This window comes from Monomorium pharaonis, chromosome 4, assembly GCF_013373865.1.
Source record: "Monomorium pharaonis isolate MP-MQ-018 chromosome 4, ASM1337386v2, whole genome shotgun sequence".
In the NCBI taxonomy this organism is placed as follows: domain Eukaryota; kingdom Metazoa; phylum Arthropoda; class Insecta; order Hymenoptera; family Formicidae; genus Monomorium; species Monomorium pharaonis.
Genome location: NC_050470.1, coordinates 29702622 through 29723453, shown reverse-complemented (window position 1 = coordinate 29723453; position 20832 = coordinate 29702622). Strand labels below are relative to the sequence as shown.

At 41.7% G+C, this 20832-nt stretch overlaps 1 long non-coding RNA gene across 1 annotated transcript; it reads right to left on the bottom strand.

Annotated features, from left to right (window-relative positions):
- Positions 1–12857: 12857 nt before the first annotated feature.
- LOC105832325 lies at positions 12858–20696 on the bottom strand. Its single transcript, XR_001138732.3, has 3 exons — positions 20085–20696; positions 19863–20001; positions 12858–17942 (listed from the first exon to the last, which is right to left on the bottom strand). It is a non-coding gene; the product is annotated as an uncharacterized LOC105832325 (long non-coding RNA).
- Positions 20697–20832: the final 136 nt, after the last annotated feature.

Genomic DNA, 20832 nt, shown 5'->3' with positions numbered 1-20832 from the left:
CATGTGTTGCACTTCGAATCGTAAAGGGCCCAAAAAAGCGATCGGTCGGCAACTACTGTGCTCAAGTCTATCTTTCCCGTTCTCCTTTTACCCTTATCCCGTCTCTCACGTTTCGGATAACGTGTTCTCGTATCGCATTTATATAAAAGCGATCCGTAGAAGGAAACCCGCGGCGACGACGTCGCAGGACAGTTGCACAAGATTATCGCCGCGCGACACACCGAATTTGGAGGACTTGCGAATCGATTTATCCTACCTGCTCAAGGGGACACGATCCTTTCATCGACACGAATTTATTAACGTTTATCAGTAAATCGTATGTTTAAGTAGCCACGCGAGACTTAACCTTCTTTTTCTCGTTGTACTTCGGCAAACGGCGAGGCGAACGGGAGGATACCGCAAAAGGAACGAGGAAAGATTATAGCATTTGTTAGCTCGGCGCGTTAACTCGAAAAGTTAATGACGCCGCGAAAGGACCCCGCTAAATTAGCTGTCATTTCATTTCCTTTGAATGTTTTACGACGAATACGGTACTTAAAGAAATCGATTCCAGGAGAAATAAAAAAAAAAACCGAAAGGATCAAAACACGAATACTTCATTTACGATCATCAGCGAGTGATTTAACATTGCCTAACGGTAAGCGTAGATCAAACGGCCTGATTTCTCGTTCTTTTTTTTTTCCTCTTCTCCACGGGAGTGACGCGAATGAGCTTGCTTGCTGCACGTCCATCTCGCGGATCCAGTTTGAGTGATGAGGCTAGACCTTGGCTTCGATTCAACGCCAATGACTGGTTTTCATGGTACTTCGACTGGATCCCTATCATCTGCTGACTACTCCAAGTGCGATCATTCATCATGAAAATGCCATCGTACCAATTACGAAAATAGATCATCATACTCCGGGATGTCTAGCTAGACAAAAGTCAGACTTCTAAAGAGAGTAAATGACTTTGCCCCGCAGCTACGTTTGCTAAACGGCACACGCGTGCCGTGCGCAACCTTTGACACACTGAGACACGCAGAATGATCTTAAAAGAGGAGCCCAGCCGGTAGGTGGTCCAGCCAACGTTATTTGCATTCCGACCTCGATGATGACGTCACTACCGCGAAAAAGAGAGACGAGGTGGGACCTGACGGTCTCTCGCGCAGCATCCATCCGTGGGCTTCGCATGCAGCGTGGAGAAATGCCGGCCTCCTCCCATCGGCAGAGCAGAGCTCCGGAGTACTTTTTCCAAGGACGGCGTACGCGGTTCACTGCACCTCGCAGCGCGCTAATGCGATTAGCGCGCTTTTATCGTCGGGCGCTCGTGCGACAGGCCCTCATAACGGCGCGAGTAACGCTCGCCGCCGGGACAAAGAAAACATTGGGAGAACCGCAGGAAAACTACGGCGACCCTTTCTTACGACAATCAGAGACATTTTCTTTTCGACATATATATGATATATAAAGAGAGAGAAAGAGAAAGAGAGACAGGAATTGTCTTTTAAACTTTCGCTAAATTTGCGATAATTTTGGAATTTTCTTAGCTCAATTTATAATCACGAAATAGGAGCGACTGTTATGCGAAATATAATTCCTAAAGGAATATCAGGATTTCTATTTTCAATGAAGTAACTTTCCATTGCGATAAATAGCGCGACACGCGCGTTGACAGCCGAGTTGTTCAGCCGACGCTGCCCCCGACCGCAACTTCCGCAGGACTTGCGTGTAATGAATTCCATCGTGCGTCATAAATGTCTACAAGGTAAAAATAGTCTCAAGATGTAAAAGGGATTAGATAAATGCTGGGCGCTGTGTGATTGAAATGGAAAAAAATTTTGCATGTAACAGCAATAATAACCTAGCGTTTCTTGCTCCCAATGTCTCTTTCTCTCTCTTTCCGTGAGAATGCACCTGTATGTATTAATTAATCTCGAGTCTCGAGCGCAATTATCGTTTATCGAGGATAATTTACGAGACAGATCAATATCAGTATTTTAATGTTATGCCATTGACTTTTTTTTTGTGCGACCGGACGTGCGAGAGCGATAAAAGTGTACACCTACGCGCGCGCGCAATTCTTTAGCCTGATTCTCTTCGAGTCGTAATTTGTCTCGCGCGGAAAGAGCTCGATTACGCCGGCCATGAAAAGGCTGTAAAAACAGCGACGCCGGTGTACGCCTCGATGCGCAAGCAGACCCGCGTAATCGAGCGAAATTATACCCGCATGCGCATCTAAATTCAGGGAATAGATTTCCGCCGGCATTTATACCACGCAAGAATGTCGGTCGAAAGATCTCTATCGTATTTTCCCGAACCGGATACTTTCGCTCGTGCCTTTTGACGATTTCCGTTACCCGCATTCGGAATTTCAAAAGCTATCCTGAGACGTTCGGCGGCGCCTCGCCAGCTGGTAGTAACACCGGTTCGAATTAGGTTACATCTTCAAAAATATTTTTTTTTACTTCTCGCACGATTATTTCGAAAAAGATGTAGCTGTGCAAAGTGTTTCTCTCATTTTCAAATTTAGATATTCTAACTTAAAATATGAATTTAGAATTTAAAGAAAAAAATAATTCCTCTAGATATATGTGTATGCATACGCTTTATTTAAGAAGTACTGATATCTGAATATTTTGAATATTTTTTAGGAAATTACTGTTAGGATGTAACAAATATATTATTTGTTTTTAATTCTTTATTTAAGTGTTCCAATTCTAAAATAAACGTTTAACTTAAAAATTGTAGACACAATTGTTAGAATTTTCTAGTAATAAAATAGTTGAAAAGAAAACACTATTTTTATGTGCTACTTTATATCCTGATAATAATTTTATAAAATTTCATATTTAACTCTGTGTAAAGTACTCTATTTATCTCATTTATATCTTATGAAAATCTATGGGTGTCTCTAGATATTCATTTTCTATTGACAGCGATCGTACTTAAGTAGTCCGTTTATAATCTACTTACACTCCTTTTTTTTTAGCAGCTTTAATATCCCCGCCATCTGTCGTTCTCCCACTTTTTCTCTCTAGAAATCTGCGCGTCCGATTTCGCAATCCCCATCTCACCGATATCTCGCACAGCTCGTGTAATCAGGCTCCGGTTGAATGAAAGGCTCTGTGTGTACCTCGCTACGACAGTGTTTATAAATGTCAGTTCCAAGCGATGTATGCCAACGTGCCATGTATATTCCTTTGTGTGTGTGTGTGTGTGTGTGTGTATTGCACGCGTGTAGTGTGATAGTATACACGTATGCCAAAGCTGCCCTACGTTAGGGGCTCAGAGAAACAGAGTTCTGTTGGTACAACAAAGACGTAACATACGGGGCTGTCGAAGCGACCCAAATTGTTTCGTTAAATCGGCAATCCACGCTTTTGATCAACAAAGATGCGAGGACCCCGAGGGAACCGAATTCTCTGTCCCTGAAACTTGGGTTCTTAATAAATAATCGTTGTTGAAACGAAACGCGTTGCAAATTTGCTCATCGCCCCTTATCGTTACCTTTACGGTTACATTTTAAGTTTGAGTGCAAGGATTACACATTTCATAAATAATCCAAAACGTTGGAGTATAAGAAACTTTTTTGCGTTTCTTATGCATATATTTTTACATTACAGCTGTTTTTTTTTAATTTTAAATAGCCATGTTTCTTGTATTTTATAATCTGTCTAAAGTTAATAAGTTGTCCATCATGTGATTTTGAGGAAACAAAAAATTCGCCCAAATATATTGTTTAATAAAATATATCCGCAGACATCAGAAAGCAAATTTAAAAATCAATCAAATTATAGTTGAATTTAATGATAATGATAATGAATTTAATTATAATTTAATGAAGCATTACCTCTCGAATATGTACATTTATCGTTTTACACAGTCAAATAATATTTTTGTTATTATTGCTAGATTTGTTTTTGTTGTTAATGTATGGTTTTAACATGTTTTGGTGGGATTTTAAACATACATCCATTATGAACAATTTATACGTTGAGTGTGCTACTTAAAATACTATATGTATTATCTTTCGTAAACCAATTCTCCGTAAAGAAAATAGTTCAGCCATAGCCCCTGGCGAAACACAGGCCTCCACTCGAAAGGAACATCAAACGTACCGAAATACCGACCGTCTTTGTCCTCAAAACTACCGGCGTCCCTGCGTGTGCTTCAAAAGAGCGTGTTTTCTCTCTTTCTCTCTCTCTCTCTCCCCCTCCCTTTCTTTCTCTCTCTACATGTGATTGTGTAGGTCACGCAACGCTCGTGCGAGATCAGCTCCGTAACATAAGTTAGCCGATATGGGTTCGCGCAACCCAAGCCATGGGCAGGAGGAAAGGAGAAGATGCGACGCGAACGGTAGGGGGGAGGAGGAGGGGAGGAGAATGTGGCAGAAAAGGCAGCCGAAGAGTCTCGGGGAAGGGAACGAAGAGGAGAATTCGTCGGCCGAGGCCGTCGACCCGTCGGCCTAGTTTTAAATCCAAAACAAACCTGGGCCCTGCGACTGGTCGCCAAGCCGTGTGTCGAGCCGCGGGACCATCGGCCAACTCGCGCGAAGTGGAGTAGCGAACGACCGAACTCGTCGCCGTTAGGAGAAAGCTCGCGCTTCCTCGCCGGGACTGACTGCACCTCGCCCTCATCTCGAGAGATGGCTTTCGCCAACCCTCGCGGCGACCCTCACAAACGAACATTTTTACGAGCCCGTAAAACGCGTTTCCTTTATCTACGTGAGACCGAGGTGGTGACACGCCTGCACGATTGAAAAATCGCCCGGTGCGCGATTTAACGAGCCCGGACCCGGCAGGGGCGCGAGAATGATTTTCGCACGAGATACCACTGCGCCACGTCGCTATTTTTTCGTCCCGGAAATTTTATAACCGCTCGTTTACGAAACAGCGTTTTCGCCGAAGGTCCTGAAGGAATGCCTGTTCAGTGCGAGTGTGCGCGCAAGATACAGCGGGAAGATTGCGCACGTTACACCGTGGCGTCGATTAAAAATTGAGGACTTAAAAATTTACGGTTGTTTATGAAGTTAGCGATCAAGATAACTGCCACGAGTGTTCTAATGTTCAAATAACGTCGATCTAGAAACTCACTTCGGCCAGCTGTGTAAATTTCGTGTTACACTTGGACCAAATGTGTCATTTCGCAGCCGATGCGGCAAGACCGGGATGTATTCTTCCAGCCACACGTTCGCCATAAAGAGGAAACGACGCAACGTAATTCATAACGTTGTCGTTGACAGAAGACAGGATCGCGGAAACGCGCACCGCTGTCGCATGCGTCTTTAAACTGATCCATTAGATATATACGTCAATCCAAAGAAACGTGATACCAAGCCTCGCGCAAAATTCGCAAAAATCGAACACTTTCGGATCGATGGGACGGAGTCTCTTCCCTCCTATTCCCGCCGAGGAAATTATCGGTTCCGTCAGAATCCTCCTCTCTCCTCCTGATTTCCAAGTGTATGCCCGCCGTTCGTGTTTCACGAACCGCAGCACGAAATTGTCAGACACCGTGCCGCGGGATCGCTGCACACACACACACACACACACACACACACACACACACACATATATATATATATATATATATACCTATAGGTATCCGTGTATCTGTTCAGCGTTGTTCCCAGGAATCTCCTTTTCACTAATTCAATGTTCGAAGAATACCGTGGCGTGACGTCCACTTATGATTTCATGACGGCGCGGAACGCTCCCGAGCGAGCGTTCCAGCAACCTCGGATTTCCGCCCCGATGGGGCCGGAATATACATGGGGCTGCTATGCGCGATCGATCGCGTAAGTACGTATCAGTGACGTGGAATTATGTGCCATCGCGAGAAATGTCGAGCGACGTCACGTGTTATTCGACGTGTCTCTCTTTCTCTCTCGACGCTACTTCGATATGATAAATTCTCCAAACGATAATGCCGACTCGGCGAACAGTTCTCCTGTCGCGCGTTAACCTTCATTTGCATGTTGTATTACTTGATTAAAGAGGATCTCGTTCTACAAAAACTCCCCGTTTGATATGTCCAGAAATAAACCGCTAAAGCGTTCGCGGCCGTGGATAGGTAGACAGCTTATATTAATTCGCGAGATAACGTGGTATTTCGACGGCTTAATTGCATTCACGAAACGACGGATTGTATGCAGTTGATTAAAAACGAAATCGCGTCTTGTTGTAGAAATTAATGGAAGTCAATCAATTATTTTTACTAAAGATCAATCAAGTATTGGACATCTCTTTTGTATTCCTAGGTAATTGTAATATAATTTTATAAAAAAAGATTGTTTCTTAAGATTCGGCTCATAAAGAGAATAGAGATAATTTCAAATTCACATAGGGCGGGGGTTGATATCTCCCACATTATTGTTATCACAAACAGAAATTGGATAATAAAATATAAATAAAGTGCATTAATTAAAAATAACCCATAGATATACTCAAGTGTTATTGTTATTGTTATCTTTATTGTCCAATATTTCTTTATCATTAAAAAACATTAAATAAACAACGTGGACTGATAACATGTTTGGATTGAATTGAACATTTTTAATGCAAATTTATCTGCCTCCACGAACAATTTCGTGGAGGCAGATAAAACGAAAAGTAGATTTGCCTGATGGGAAATTCACTTGATCATTCATACTCGCAATTGCTCTCAAGCTCGGTCATTTTGTTCTCTCTTTCTCTCTCTCTTTCTCTCATTTCTTTCTCTCCAGTCGATCATTAACGTAACGAGTGTTACACGTCATTCCACATAACTGCCTACTTCACTTTTCTATCTATTATCAGCTACCACCGATGGTTGGTCGATATTGGACATTACGTCTCGTGCACGAGTTGAAAGCAAGTACACGCCCGTTTACGGGTAAAACTCGTTCGCTTATAAAACGTTGCGAGAAGCAATTTGTGCACTTTCCTCTCTCTCTCTCTCACTCTCTCTCTACAATTGCATCACTATTTATCGTCGTCCATCAGTCTTCGTTACGTGCAATGGCTTTTAAATTCCTTAACGCACTACAGTTTTGACTTAAGGCAAAATCTTTCATTTGATCGAAGACATGTTTTTTACGTTTCAAACGGTATGTATAATTTTCCACGTTTAAACGGTTTTCAAAAGCACGAGTAAATTATTTTAAACATAAAGATAAAATTGCCTACTGCCCGCAGTTGACTGTATTTCAAGACTGACACAATTGTCAGCGCGCAGTTTATATTAAATTAATAGAAAAAGTGTATTCAGCATTAAAATTGACAGACCGAAATAGGCAATTTTAGTTTTATGTTTAAAACAAGTATCGGTCGAATAATTGACTTACTATTGTGAATTCTTTTATTTTACTTCTAACTGCTGATTCGCGTATCGCTTTGTACAGCTAGTGCACGCGTGGCAGTATCCAATGGAGTATGCAGGTATCTGTTCGATATCGGGAATTATCGACGCGTTACGACGTCGTTACGAGAGCAGTGTATCGATTTGCGAAGGCAATTTGCAATGACCTCTTGACGGCAATACAACGCGACGGTGCTAACGGCCGACGGGCGGTCATTGTTCCGCAATTATTGTCCTATCTAATCACCGCTAGTAGCTAGGAGCGAGTCGTTTCTCGATATCTAATCGTAAAAGTCAGCTATATACGTGGGAGAAGCGATTGCAACGATTCCCAGTCGACGCGGTCCACGCTTGTTTAAAAGATTTCTACTTGACTTCTCTTTTTTTTTCTATAGAACCAAGAGCATGAGATTATGACAAGAAACGACCTATTAATACCATGTAATGAGTAACAGAAAGGATAAAGGCCATGACACAATGATGGATGAGTAGAAAAAAGACGACGTCAATGTACAATAAAGGAATGCGAGAAACATGCGAGAAACAATCACTCTCAGTAAGGACATTATTGAAAAATTAAATAGAGAGTATAAAGAACTCTACTATGATTAATAGAATTGTAGATATGCGCGGAGCGAACCATCGCGATAATGCTTCACGGATAATGTACTTTCGTACAAGCCTATTCGTTACATGACTCACGCGCCTGCCTGCGATATTTGTGCTCGCCTAAGTGTGCGGACGTGCTTAAATTCACGAAAGCGAGTAAGCTACGCGTGCGTGCAGAACAAATATTTTTACGCCGTAGTGTCGAATGTGAACGAGAAAACAAATACACGATGGACGTAACAATCGGCCGGAAGATGATTTAACTTCGTCGCGGGCCGGTAAACCGTTCGTGGAATTGAATTCCCTAATTACGAGTCATTGAGACGATTTTCTGGGCTACGGGCGTCCGTTCGAGGAATTCCACGGCAACGGCTAATACGATAAATGAGATCTCGGCAAATCCAATCTCGTGCAATAAGGGACGGGGATGTCTTTCCTTTCGTTTCCGCCGCCCGCCGACGGTGCCCGACGGCATAATCGAGCGAGGATTTAATCTTCTCCCCTCTCCCCCTCCCTCCCCCTACCACCCTCTGGACCATACCAAATCGTTCTATCTATGACACGCTGTAAAACCGTCGTTGTAGACTGCCCTCTGATCCCGCCCGAACGATCTTAACTCTTTGATGACCGCCGTTATCGGTGATCGGCCAGTCACTTGGCTCTTTCGCGGCACGAATCTTGTGCCCTAGCTGGCTAGTTAACGCTGGAGATATATCCGAATGTATCGTAAATCATCGCTGCCCGCAGATAAGATCCCCGATCACGTTTTCACGGATTTTGCACGGATCGACACGGCTGCGCCGACGATGATTACAGGCCTCGCCTAAGAGGTCTTTATCGAGAGACGAACACGTTACCGCGAATCGAGAAGACGCGGTAGCATTTTGCGTCACAAACGTGCACATAAAAATAAATTTGTAACGTCCATAAGTGTATAAAGAAAAATTAGACAATCTGATTAAGTTAAATCTGGGATGCGAACATATCGTTTTGGGCGAATATCTTGCAAGCGTCGACGTTGTAAATGTATGGCGAAAGTAACTTTGAGATATACGAGAAAGCTGGAATAAAACGTCAACGTTTGTTTCGTTCGAATAACATCTTCGCCCCCTTGATCTTTCATTCTCTATGCATCCGGTCGCAGACGAGAGAGAGAGAAAAAAAAAGAAATCGATAGACCCCTTTCTCTCTCGTAGTCCCGGTATCTCCCTTTGAAAAATCCGAGATACGCGACTAGTTTGTGCTTCGTCCAAGATGAATGTGGGCAATGAAATACGAGGACAGACACTGCAGACGGCAAATCGGAGAGAACGTGGAGCACGCGATACATAGAGAAGTACAGCGGGGAAGCAGTCCGACCGCGCACGCCAATACGTCCGAAAGAGATCGAAAGCAGATGGAAGCAATACATCCAGCTATCCTGATTTTTGATAGCGCCGACCGGAACAAGGGTTCTTTACGGCTCGGTCGGCAAAGATAATCTTAGAGTGTATAAAAAACTCACGTTTGTTGCTGTGATCACGGACTTGCTGGTTGCCAGGCAATCTCTCTATTAGTCATGAGCGAAATATGGCGGAACTTACGGCAATTTTGAAGCAAACTTTATGGGATTCATAACCGAGTGCATTCGTGAATGTGCGTTTTGACGTAACGATAACGCAACGACCGTTGACGTAACGTGTTATTTATATATACTGAAAAGAAATCCTGAGTAAACTTGTGAGATACATTTAGTAATAATATTGTTTGAAATATTTGATTATTATAAACAAATGTAATAACAAGAATATTATAATAATATTAACAAAACGTTTGGTAATACTTATACACATTTCGTTATTTTTGTATTATTTTTATAATTACTTTACGTTCAATTAGAACTATTTTACTAAAGCCTATGATAAAATAGTTTCAATACGTGTCGTTTTACATCGTTGCCGCGATGGCATAACGAGCATTAGAATTCTGGAAGATTACGAGACGAGCTCGGTGCGATTAAATCGGCTGGTATAACCGAATTTCTTAATTAATAGTGCGCCGCGGGAGACACGGTAGTAATTAAATCCGTGTCACGGCGGGATACGCGGATGTTAGTGTACATAAATCTGTTCGCTTTGTAATTAAAGCGCGCGCCGTTTTCTTCGTCGCTGGCGCGACGCGCTGCCGAGCGAGAGTGCAAGCGTGAATTACCATCGCGCATTTAACGCCCGTACAATGCGCTCGTGGTGTGCTGTTGCACCACGGAGTATTATATAGATAAATACCGACGAAATCGTTTGACAGGAACAATCGGAAAGAAAACTAGTAGTCATTTCCGCCGAGCTATTGTATAATTAAAGGCGAAACTAACTGATCACCAAAGCGATGACCAGCGATATTCTCTTCACTGAAAAAAGGGGTTTGGTATAATAATTAAACGTATAGTAATAATAATTAAGCTTTGATGATATAATTTTAATTGTTTGATTAATATAAATAAATATTTATAATAGTAATATTAAAAAATTATATATTAATAATAACCAATTAGTTTTTAGTTATATTAATCAAACATTTAACTAAAACTTATTTTATCAAAGCTTAGTAACTATCATCTATTTAGGCTTGATTATTATTGTCAAATTCTTTTTTCGGTGTTGATAACTTCTCCAACCAATGCTGTTTCAAAAATATATAATACACTCTAAAAAATGTTATGTTAAATTTAACACACTTCATCCGCTCAAATTTTTGTGCTTAAAATTTTAACACAAATATAAAGCGTCTTTTATTGTATATAAAGAGGAGAATCGATGACGATAAATAATCTTAAGTTATTCCTTTTACTCAGAGCACTAGTGTAGAAACAAATAATATCGCATCGCTTTATCCACACAGTATCATCTAGATCAAATGACTTTTAGTTTATGCTTAGTGCATTCGAAATACTACAATGGATGTCTCATGCTGATAAACCGTACCTCCACATTGCATTGTGTTCTGAAAGCAACGTGAATCATTTGAAGATGGCGATCCGTAAATGTTTTCGCACGTGCTACGAGACAAACGCGGGACGACTCCTCAGCTCAAGGCGGAGAGCATTGTACTCGGTGAAATCGGTCGCAGCCGATAATCCTTACGTCAGATCTGTTTAAGGACTTAGACCATTGAAGTGCGACGCGCGTTCCCGATTCACTTACCCTTCGCGCGTTTTCGGCGCGTGAATGGCGAGGAGAGGAGACGATCTCGCGCGCGATCTCGCAGATGCGCGTCACAAAAAGGGCTCGGAGAGATTGGACACGTATCTTTTATTCGGGTCGATCGACGTGCGGCGCGGGTACACGACGATGTCGGCGGTACACAATAAACTCCTCGGGCGTGCACCGTCTTTGTCGCGACGATCTCGGTTCATCTCGCGGGGCGCTTCGACGACGCGGTAACCCAGTTTCGTCCGTTGACGGAAGACGCCGCAGGCGTCGAACCGACGATGGAGGACTTTGGGTCGGAAAGTGAGGCGAAAGCTCGTGAGAGGCGAACGCGATCCTCGTCCTCGAGGATCATCCGCCTAACTTTGCGTAACACGCTGTTAAGCGCAAACGAGATTATCTCCGCAACCAGACCAACCCACGATAACGTTTGCTCGCGTTACCGCGCAGCATTCCGAGTACCTTCGGGGATGACAACACGAGGAATTATTATGTATTCGCGTTTGTGCTCATTGATACGAACTTTCTAGGTTTCTTTTAGGTCAGTATTGCCGTAAACAGGGATATACCGAGTGACGTAAGCTCAATCTTTTTATACACACGTAGATGATAACGTTTATATAAACTGTGGTTTTCTTTCCCTTCTTTTGCGGTCAATTTAAAGCTCAAACGAAGCAAGTTTGATAGTGGTAACCGTTTCCTTCGGCGCCCGGCGAGAGAGCACGCAATGTTGCTATCATTTAAGAAATAAACTCACGAGATGCACAAGTAAGATTAAAGAATAATATTATTTCAAAGCTTTTTCGCTTTTGCACAGACAGACATCACACCTGAACGAAATCTTACGGTCTACATCGTAGTCATATATCGGTTGACGTCGTTCGTGTTTAAAAAGATTAGCAAAGACTGCATCACTATATAGATTATAGAAGGCATACAAAGAATATCAAACATAATAAACCTGAATCTTAAACTCCCTAATCCATTGTGCAATTCCTTATCGAATGCCATTTCGTCATCGCTGCGGTAACTGTTTATTTTTAAATTGCGATTTACACCCGATCGATTTTAAACGAACCTTGCTATTGCAAACGACACGCGGTATCATCACTTTGCCTACATCGTTATAACTCTGTTGGAAACAGCACCGTTGTCCCGCATCATGCCGCGATATGCCGAGACCGAGGTTTATTCGCGGTAACTTCCACCCAAACGCGTCTATTTCGTAAGTCAGTTGGCTTGCCGGGAGATAAGACACGAGGGGGATGATTGCGAATAATACGACGATCTGTGCGCAAACGTTCTCATAGATATACAGCGGTAGACCGGCTATCGGAGGCGCGGCGTTATCGTTTCGCTGATAGCTGGCACTAGACGCGAATTACGTAACACTTTAGGGTCAACGTTTCCACTGGCTTTATGCAATTGCATGTCGGTATGCTATGAATAGCTTCGCCCAGCCAGCGACGGCCGTAAACCAACTTTACCGCGAACAAGTCGACGCACTCGGCTTCATATAGATAGACGCTTAAGAAAATTCTATTTTTACGTCGCGCCATTATAGCGTTGCTTGTATAACGTCCGCTCGTTGATAAATTGTCGATTGCACAAAACGCGATAATATCTATAAACATCACGATCTCCATCGCTACATATAAATAATTCGATGTTTTCAATCAATTTTTAAAAATCAGTATTAATTCAAATAAAAATATTTTCTTTTATTTAATGTTTCGATTTTTTGGCAGTTTGGCTTTTACACTAAAAACAAAAGCGTTTAATTTTGAGATATTATAATGTTTTATTTCTGTTCCTGTTTTTTAAATACTTGAAAATGTTTTAGTTTTTAACGGTGTTTAGATTTAAAACACCAAAATTGAAGTCTAACAGTTTCAAACACATTTATTGTTTAAAAATCAATTTTAAATATTTAAAAAGTGGAGACAGAAATAAAAAAAAATTTTAATATCAATTTAAAATTAAAATCTTTTTTTCGAGTGTAATTTATTCATTCAGTTGCGTATGTCAAATGTTTATATCGAAGACATTTATGTCTCCGTTTATCTTTATATTCTTGAGAAAACAGGAACATTAAACGCAAATAAATCCGTGGATAGATGTACGATTAGATGTAAATTGCGTTGCGATTATCGGTATGAAGTATATTTCTTTGTAGAGAATCTTGCTAACGTCATCTGCTTATAAAGAGATAATTAAATTTGTTTTGCAATAAGGTGTATACGTGAGCTTTCGCACGTGCCATTTATATAATTTTACAAACCGTTTAACTCCCCCGTTTAAGCTGGTAGCTTCCATTTCGTGGAAGCAGACATTTTCGCGGTTTCCTCGATACTCTTTGTCATCGTGACGCATACCGGAATACAAGCACGCTTTAAAAGGAATTGTCATAGTAAAACACATTGTCTAAGTCGCTTTTCTTGTTCGAAGGTAATAGCGAGTTGTTTTTCGCATTACGTCCATTATCACACACTTCCGTACTTCGTGTTGAAAGATAAATTTTCAGAATTTAAAAATCAAGGGCAGATACTTTAACGCTAAGAAGATACGGACAAAAAGTGTCAAGTTTAATCACAGAACTGTTTGTATTAAGTAGATACTCGATATATGTTTCACATACTGCTGTCTGCTATAGAGACTCTGGCCATTTTAAAAGCTAAAGCTCTTTAAAGATGGCCGAGCGAGATGTTAGAGAGACTCTACGGTGCCCTTATTTTGGGAGGGCGTGGCTACCGACTGGCACGTTTAAAGACCACTCGAAGTAGGTACATCGTGACGCATCATGGTTACATCACATGGGAACAATTACGGCGTCTTATTTAGGTATGGAGTGGATGGCAGGTATCGATCGTAGAATTTCGAGGGTAGGACAGCAGGGCGGGTGGCTTTCAAGGGGCTCGTCCGCTCGCCGAGCTTGGAAAGTAGAACGTTCGCGTGGAGAGTTTTAGGGTCAAAGGGCGACGTCGGGAAGGACGGGTCTTCCCCCGCGAGTGACGCGTCCTGTAATTTCCAATCCCGGCGTTGGTACAATCCGGGGCCGGGGGACACGCCGAAACACGTCGAATGCGATGGTGGCCCGGGAAACGGCGGTGGTGGTGTTCGACGAGATCGCGATAATGGTGGTGGTGAAGCCCGCTGCCGCCGGCAGTGGAAACGGGGGTAGTGGTGGTGGATTTTACGCGGGGTAGAAACTTGACGAGGGGGCGCATACGCGACCCCTGACGCCGGCGGCTGAGGGGGGGAGGAGAAATCCTGGTAGCCTGCGATTGCAGCGGGCATGCGCAGCCTGAAACCGAAAGTGCACGCCCACCCGGGGCAATGCCGCCCCTGAACCTAGACCTACACCCCCGCTCTCTTTCCCGAAGCCCCATCAACCCGATCAACCCGGTGCCCCTAACCTTCAAACTCCAACCTCTAACCGGGCGCCGCTCTCCCACCCTCCTCCTCCTCCTCTTCCTCCTCTCTGCACCACGAGCCAGCAGCAGCCAGCCACCCCGTCGACCGAGCGCCGGTCTCGTTCTGTCGCTGCAAGCGAGGCTCCCAGGAAAACTCCCTCCGCGCCCTAAGGACGCGCGTGTACCGCCCGGGGGTGAAAAATGAGCACCGCGCGGCACCGGCGGCGTAACAATGACGACTTGGATTACGCGCTTTATTGCGTTTCTGACGAGAATGGATGTTAATGCAATGCCGTGAATTCGATAATACGAGCCGGGAAACTCCGTTCTTCCTTCGCCTCCTTCCGTCTCTCGCGCGGTCCGCGTTCCACAATTTTGACGCCCGTGAGAATTCGAAGGGTTCACTTTCGAAGGCTGAGACCGTACCGTGTGTACATACGCGGCCAATAGTCATTGGGATTTCCCTTACCGTCTCGTATGCGCCGCGAGTGCTCAGCAACATGCACGCTCACCTAATTGCAACATATTTACGCGATCATTACGCGTCGTGTGTAATGCCCACGCGTTTTCCCGCGCCCATGACTAGCAACTTTCCTCGATCGCAACATTCGCAACGAGAGCGAGGTGCAAACACGACTATTGTGTTTTATTGCTTTGTAACGCGGCAATGTGGAAATCGAAACGCGAGGTGTTGCGTACCGTCGTTTTTTTTTTTTGCTGTATCACCGAACACTCCTTTCGCGGAGTCGCCAAGAGGATGATGATAAAGAGCCGAGAAATTTTCCTCTTGTCCTCCTCCTCCTCCTCAAGCGTCCTACTTCCCCGCGACTCACTCTCGAAGGGCGGATTTCTAATAGCGCGCCCCAGGTACTTCTTAATGCGCGCGAACGGAGACGGGCGCTACGAACGTGCGATTCTTTTCAGTGACATCTGGTTCTTTATATCCGGACTCGTCTTTATATATCCGAAAACTCGTCTGCCTGCACCTAGCCCTCCGGTTCCGCTCTTTTCCCCCCATCGAGCGGCGCAGCGTCGTATGTGCCGGCTTAGAGCCTCATTCACGATCACCGTCCTAGAAACCCGAACCGATCAAAACAGCTTTTTCATAGGGAGCCCTCTTTCTTTCTCTCTCCTCTCTCTCTCTCTCTCTCTCTTCAGAGAGAGAACGGTGGATTATCCTTTCCCGGGGTACCCTGTAGGCAGAGCGCGTAGTCCTACGGGGTCGGTTCCCTCGCGCCTAACCATTCGGACGAAATTTCGGGAACCGACTGACCTGAATTCCCGCCGCTCACTCGGCAGCTCGCTCGCTCTTGTACAATATTTACACGCGCCGATACAAATGGCGGGGCTTCATCATGCCGGCGAATCAAATTCGTCTCTCTGACATCGCATACAATGTGCTCGAGTGTGATATACGGGTGTCTACTACGAGCCTTGTTATTTATCGTCATACCTCGCGTATTTATCGCAAGGAAAGATTTTACGCGTGAACACATGGAATCCGCGTTGTCGAGCGATTCGACCGATTTATTCATTTTCTATTTACGATTGTTTGTCCGCGCTCACAATCGAAAAATCTCTGGATCGAATCAATTTGTCAAACGTATAGTTCAATAGGTTCGATAGATTTTGTTTAAACTCTTTAAGATTTAAACAAAATTGCATCGTCCCCGTTACGTTAATCTATTGGGATAACTTAAGATAAATAAAAATTGTTGATTGTTTTACTGTAAGATTTGATCCTCTTACATAAATATATCTAATTTTTAATAATCTAATTTTTGCAATATTATATGCGTAGCATATGATACTTCAGCACCAGGTGTGCGTAGTTGATGTCGAAGAAACTTTTATACGTTACTTTTATCAGCATCCGCAATTTGTGGACCGGTGTCGCATGCGAATTGGGTGGTCTCAAGTTTCCTAACAGCTTTACGATCACCGATAAAATTATGCAATGTAATCTAATACGTATCTCGTTTCGCATTGCTGTCGCACTTCGAAGCCGGTTCGGTGCGTAGTTTGTAGTTTGAAACACGCGAGGTTTACTGAGGTAAACAAAATCGACTCTTTACGATTTATTTCTGTACGGCTGAACACGTGGGAATGTTTGCAAAGACACTTTGCGTTGTGTTTGAATAAATTTCGTATGATTATCCAATTAGCTTATGGCAAAATCAAACAGAGATGTAAATGCATGTATACATTATAGATGCAAATACGAAAAGTACGATACATTTGTAATCGAAGGATCAAATAAAGCAAGGACAATTTTTACAAGATATATTAAGATTACAAGTGTTATGTTGAATTTTATGCAATTGGTTGAAACAATGAGATAAAATACGACATGTAGATAATTTACTAGTCAATTTTCTTGAATACTAACCTTACCATTAAATTAATTACGATCGTATCAAATATAAATCAAATATGCGATAGAAGTACGTTTTATCTATGAAAACAAATAATTTTTTATCGGAATATATATCTCGTACAGATATCAATTTGAGTTCTTGTTATTTTCAGTCCGCATGTTACGATGTTTCTTTTTAAAGTAACTTATAAGAGGCAGGATCGTGCGAAAGAATTATCGTTTTAGAGTTTAAGCGTTTCAATGTTGATAGAAATATCGACAAGCTCAGCAAAATATCAGCTACCGGAAAGAAAAATCTTTGATGCATCCGTTTTGCGCGCGATTAAAAATACTTGACTCGGCGTAATAAACATAAAGAGAAAAGAATCTCGGCCGTTAATGACTGCCTTCTTTACTCAAACGCACGATAAGTGTAACATTTAATGTTAAATTATGTTAAATCAGAACGTTGTTTGTGCAATTCTCTCGCTGACACTTGCGATAACACGAATCCACGAGAGTAAATCGAGAAATGACAGATGATGACGCTCCTGCGATTTATCATCGATAAATTGCTTTAACAGCATATTTGCAGATATAAATTTCTCGACAAATACTCGATATAACATCGGTATCTCGAATACAAATGTACTTTATCACACGCTTATTTATTTAGTTTCTATTCGTGTCTTGTTTCGCGTGTCAGCTATAGTTACGTTTCTATCGAATAAAAATAGCAACAGCAGATTTTTTTCTCTCTCAACAGAAAGAGAAAGAATATCGAAAATAATATACGAAGATTGCGACGCCCCAAACTTAGAATTTGCATCAAAAGACCTGGTCTACCTGACTAATCTCAATCGTCTTACATGATCTATAATATGTAATTAGCATAAATTGAGATTCTGCGGAAACGATTTCGTCAGGATAAACATGCGGATTAGTTTCGTCGGGACTTACCTGTGAAGAAAACTTTTTTTGTGCGTAGATATCTCGGTCATGACCACAAGCGGCGAAATTGCGTATCCGGATCTCGTAAAAGTTGAGAGCGACGAGAAATCTGCAAAAAGAAATTTAGAATTATTTTTCAATACAAAATAATCGAAACAAACAAAAATTGAAATGTGTAAGTCTGATAATTGTAAAATAAAAATCTATGAAACACACTAAATATTTTTAACTTAAATAGCAAAAGAGACGTTTTTACATACAAAAAAATATTCTTTGCTAAGCATTAAAAATATTTAAAAAAATCTAAATCTTATTAATTTAATATATTAATCAAGAATATTAAGTTAAAATAAAAACTCAATTTTCTTGTTATTCCGATTTTCTTCGGTGCAGTTTTATAATATTAAAAAAAATTTTTTTTTTGTAGAAAAATAAGTTTTCTTTCTATAATAATAAACAATAATTTTTTCTAAAAATTTTGTCGAGTATATTTTAAGATGATTATCGAGAGAAAATATTCTTAAAATAATCGTTATTTAACTAGAAGAAAAAAAATAGATTGAGTAATTGCTTTTCTTGGTAGTGAATATTTTTCTGTGTGTATCTTCCAAAGTGAACGAAGTTAAAAATGTGCAAAATCATTGCTACTAGATTAAATAATTGCTTTTCTTAGCAATAGAATTGATATTTTTTGTATGTGTAGATGTATATTATAAATAAAATATGTTGGTTGATTTTGCTCGTCTTCAATTGGCTGTTATTCATTTTTGCGTAATACGATTACATAAATTGTAGCATTTCCTGAATTTACGGTGTACATTTCGCGGGTTTTAACGGCACGTTATTAATAAAGAAAAGAAACAGCCTCCAGATGTTTAAGTGCATTACTTGTATTTTTTTAACATGTCATGAATTATCTGTTTCTTCTCTTTCCTTCTCTCGAAGAACACGAAATTATTCACATACGTTCAAATATACGTGTAAACAAATATAATACAGTTACATTTATCTTAAATATAATTAAAAAATGTTGCAAAAAACATTAAATACAATCTACCACGAATTTTATTTTAGACTGTAACTATAGTGTAAATATAGTCAACATATCGACATTGTGCATGTAAGGTGGCGGTCCTAATTATGAATCAAATTTGCAAGATTTCAATTCTATTTAAATTTTCATAAAATTATAATATTGCAATACTTTTGCTTACATTTAATGTTAATAAGTTTTTGAAATATTCGATCGTTAAATTTACAATGAATTAATAAAAATTTTTTTCATTAGTGAATAACCTGTTATGTTAGGTTGAATAATTTACTATGTATTTATATACGATCTTAGTTTTAAAAATGCAAAATTTTTATGTAAGTTTAATGCTTCGTTTCTGGATACTTTTACATTTAAAACCAAGATAAATTTCTTTCAGAATGACATAATATCTCACTGGAATATCGAATTTCATATTCCTGTTAGCTACACTGTGAAAAAAATGCTGGATTTAAATAAATATTTCTTTGAAAGTAGTACTAATAACATATTTTATATAAAATCAATAATATTTATTTCAAACAAGTAATATTTTCTAAATTATAGCAAGTATTACTTATTTTCAATAAATATTATTAATTTTCTACAACATATGTTAATTTTTTTATTTAAAGAAATATTTATTTGAAACCAGCATTTTTTTCTCTCAGTGTACACGTGGCTGAAGCATTGTATCACGTTTGGAGCTTTTCGTACACGTCATGATTCCGTTTTTACTTTATTCGGACTTTAAAGCTCTTACGCGAGTACGATATACACGGCAAGGAGACAGAAAGATAAAGCCAATGTCAGAAGAATGCGAACAAGATGGGAGAAACGGACGCAACGTATGTAACAAGTCCAAGTTCATATGCTGAAAAAGAAACCAAGTTCCACGTTCCGTGAAATCACAAAATAAAACGCGCATATTTCTGTAGATTCCTTCTAACGTCGTCTCTGCATGTTTAATTAAAGAATATTTAATATAATGCTACTCACAAATATATCATATTAAGCGTGGAGTGAGGCATAAGGTGGAGTAATAGGCATAAGGACGTAAGCGAAATAAATTAAATTTATTTCCTACTCCTACTCCATCTTTTACGTTTACACTCGGCCAATCAGAGCGCAGGACTAGCTGTGAACAGTGCAAACAATGCCATTAATTTCATAAAATCGTAGGTTATATGGAAAATCGTTACTCTTATTCTTACTACTTACTCTACGCTTGCTCCATGCATTGCAGACCGCGCTTAAGAGACGATAACATTTGTATTAACCTTATCAAGTATCCTTGTCGTCATTTAGTAACGCAGGAAAACGAATCTTGTCGCAAGCGAGAGAAACGTAGCTCCGCCATTGCCCCTTTTATTTACTGCGTAGCTACTCGACCGGGCAGCGGGATTCCGGGATATACGTGAGAGCACGAGGCTTCAGGCGTGTTATCCTCGTACGTACGGATTCCGTCGCACGCAGGGCGGCCCTCGCGAAAACGCATACGTGCATACACACACGGCATACATACGTAGAACGGGTGCCTCCAAATTATACTCTCGCTGCGTTCGGCCGGCCGGCCGGCCGGGTTCGAAAAGTAAAGCGGCGACGTACTACGTGCACGCAGGCAGCAACGCGGGACGCGAGCGAGGGAGAGGGAGGGAGAGAGACGGGGCGAGGAAACGAGCGAGACGGAGACAACGAGGTACCGGCGGTCGGAGAGCGAGCGGGCCGCGAGGCGAGAGAGAGAAGGCATGCGGGCGTAGCGCGCGGGAGCGACTGAGAGGGGACGAGTACGCGGCGGCGGGTACGCGACAGCGGCGCGCATCGATTGGCGCGCTAGCCGTGACCCCCACCACGGTGGCTTTCGCTTTCACCCAATGGGGCCTCACTTTCGCGCTCGCCCGCGTTCGGCGCCACGGCAGCCGGCACGCTGTCGTCGGCCGTCGCCGGCTTCTCTCAGTGACTGGTGCAC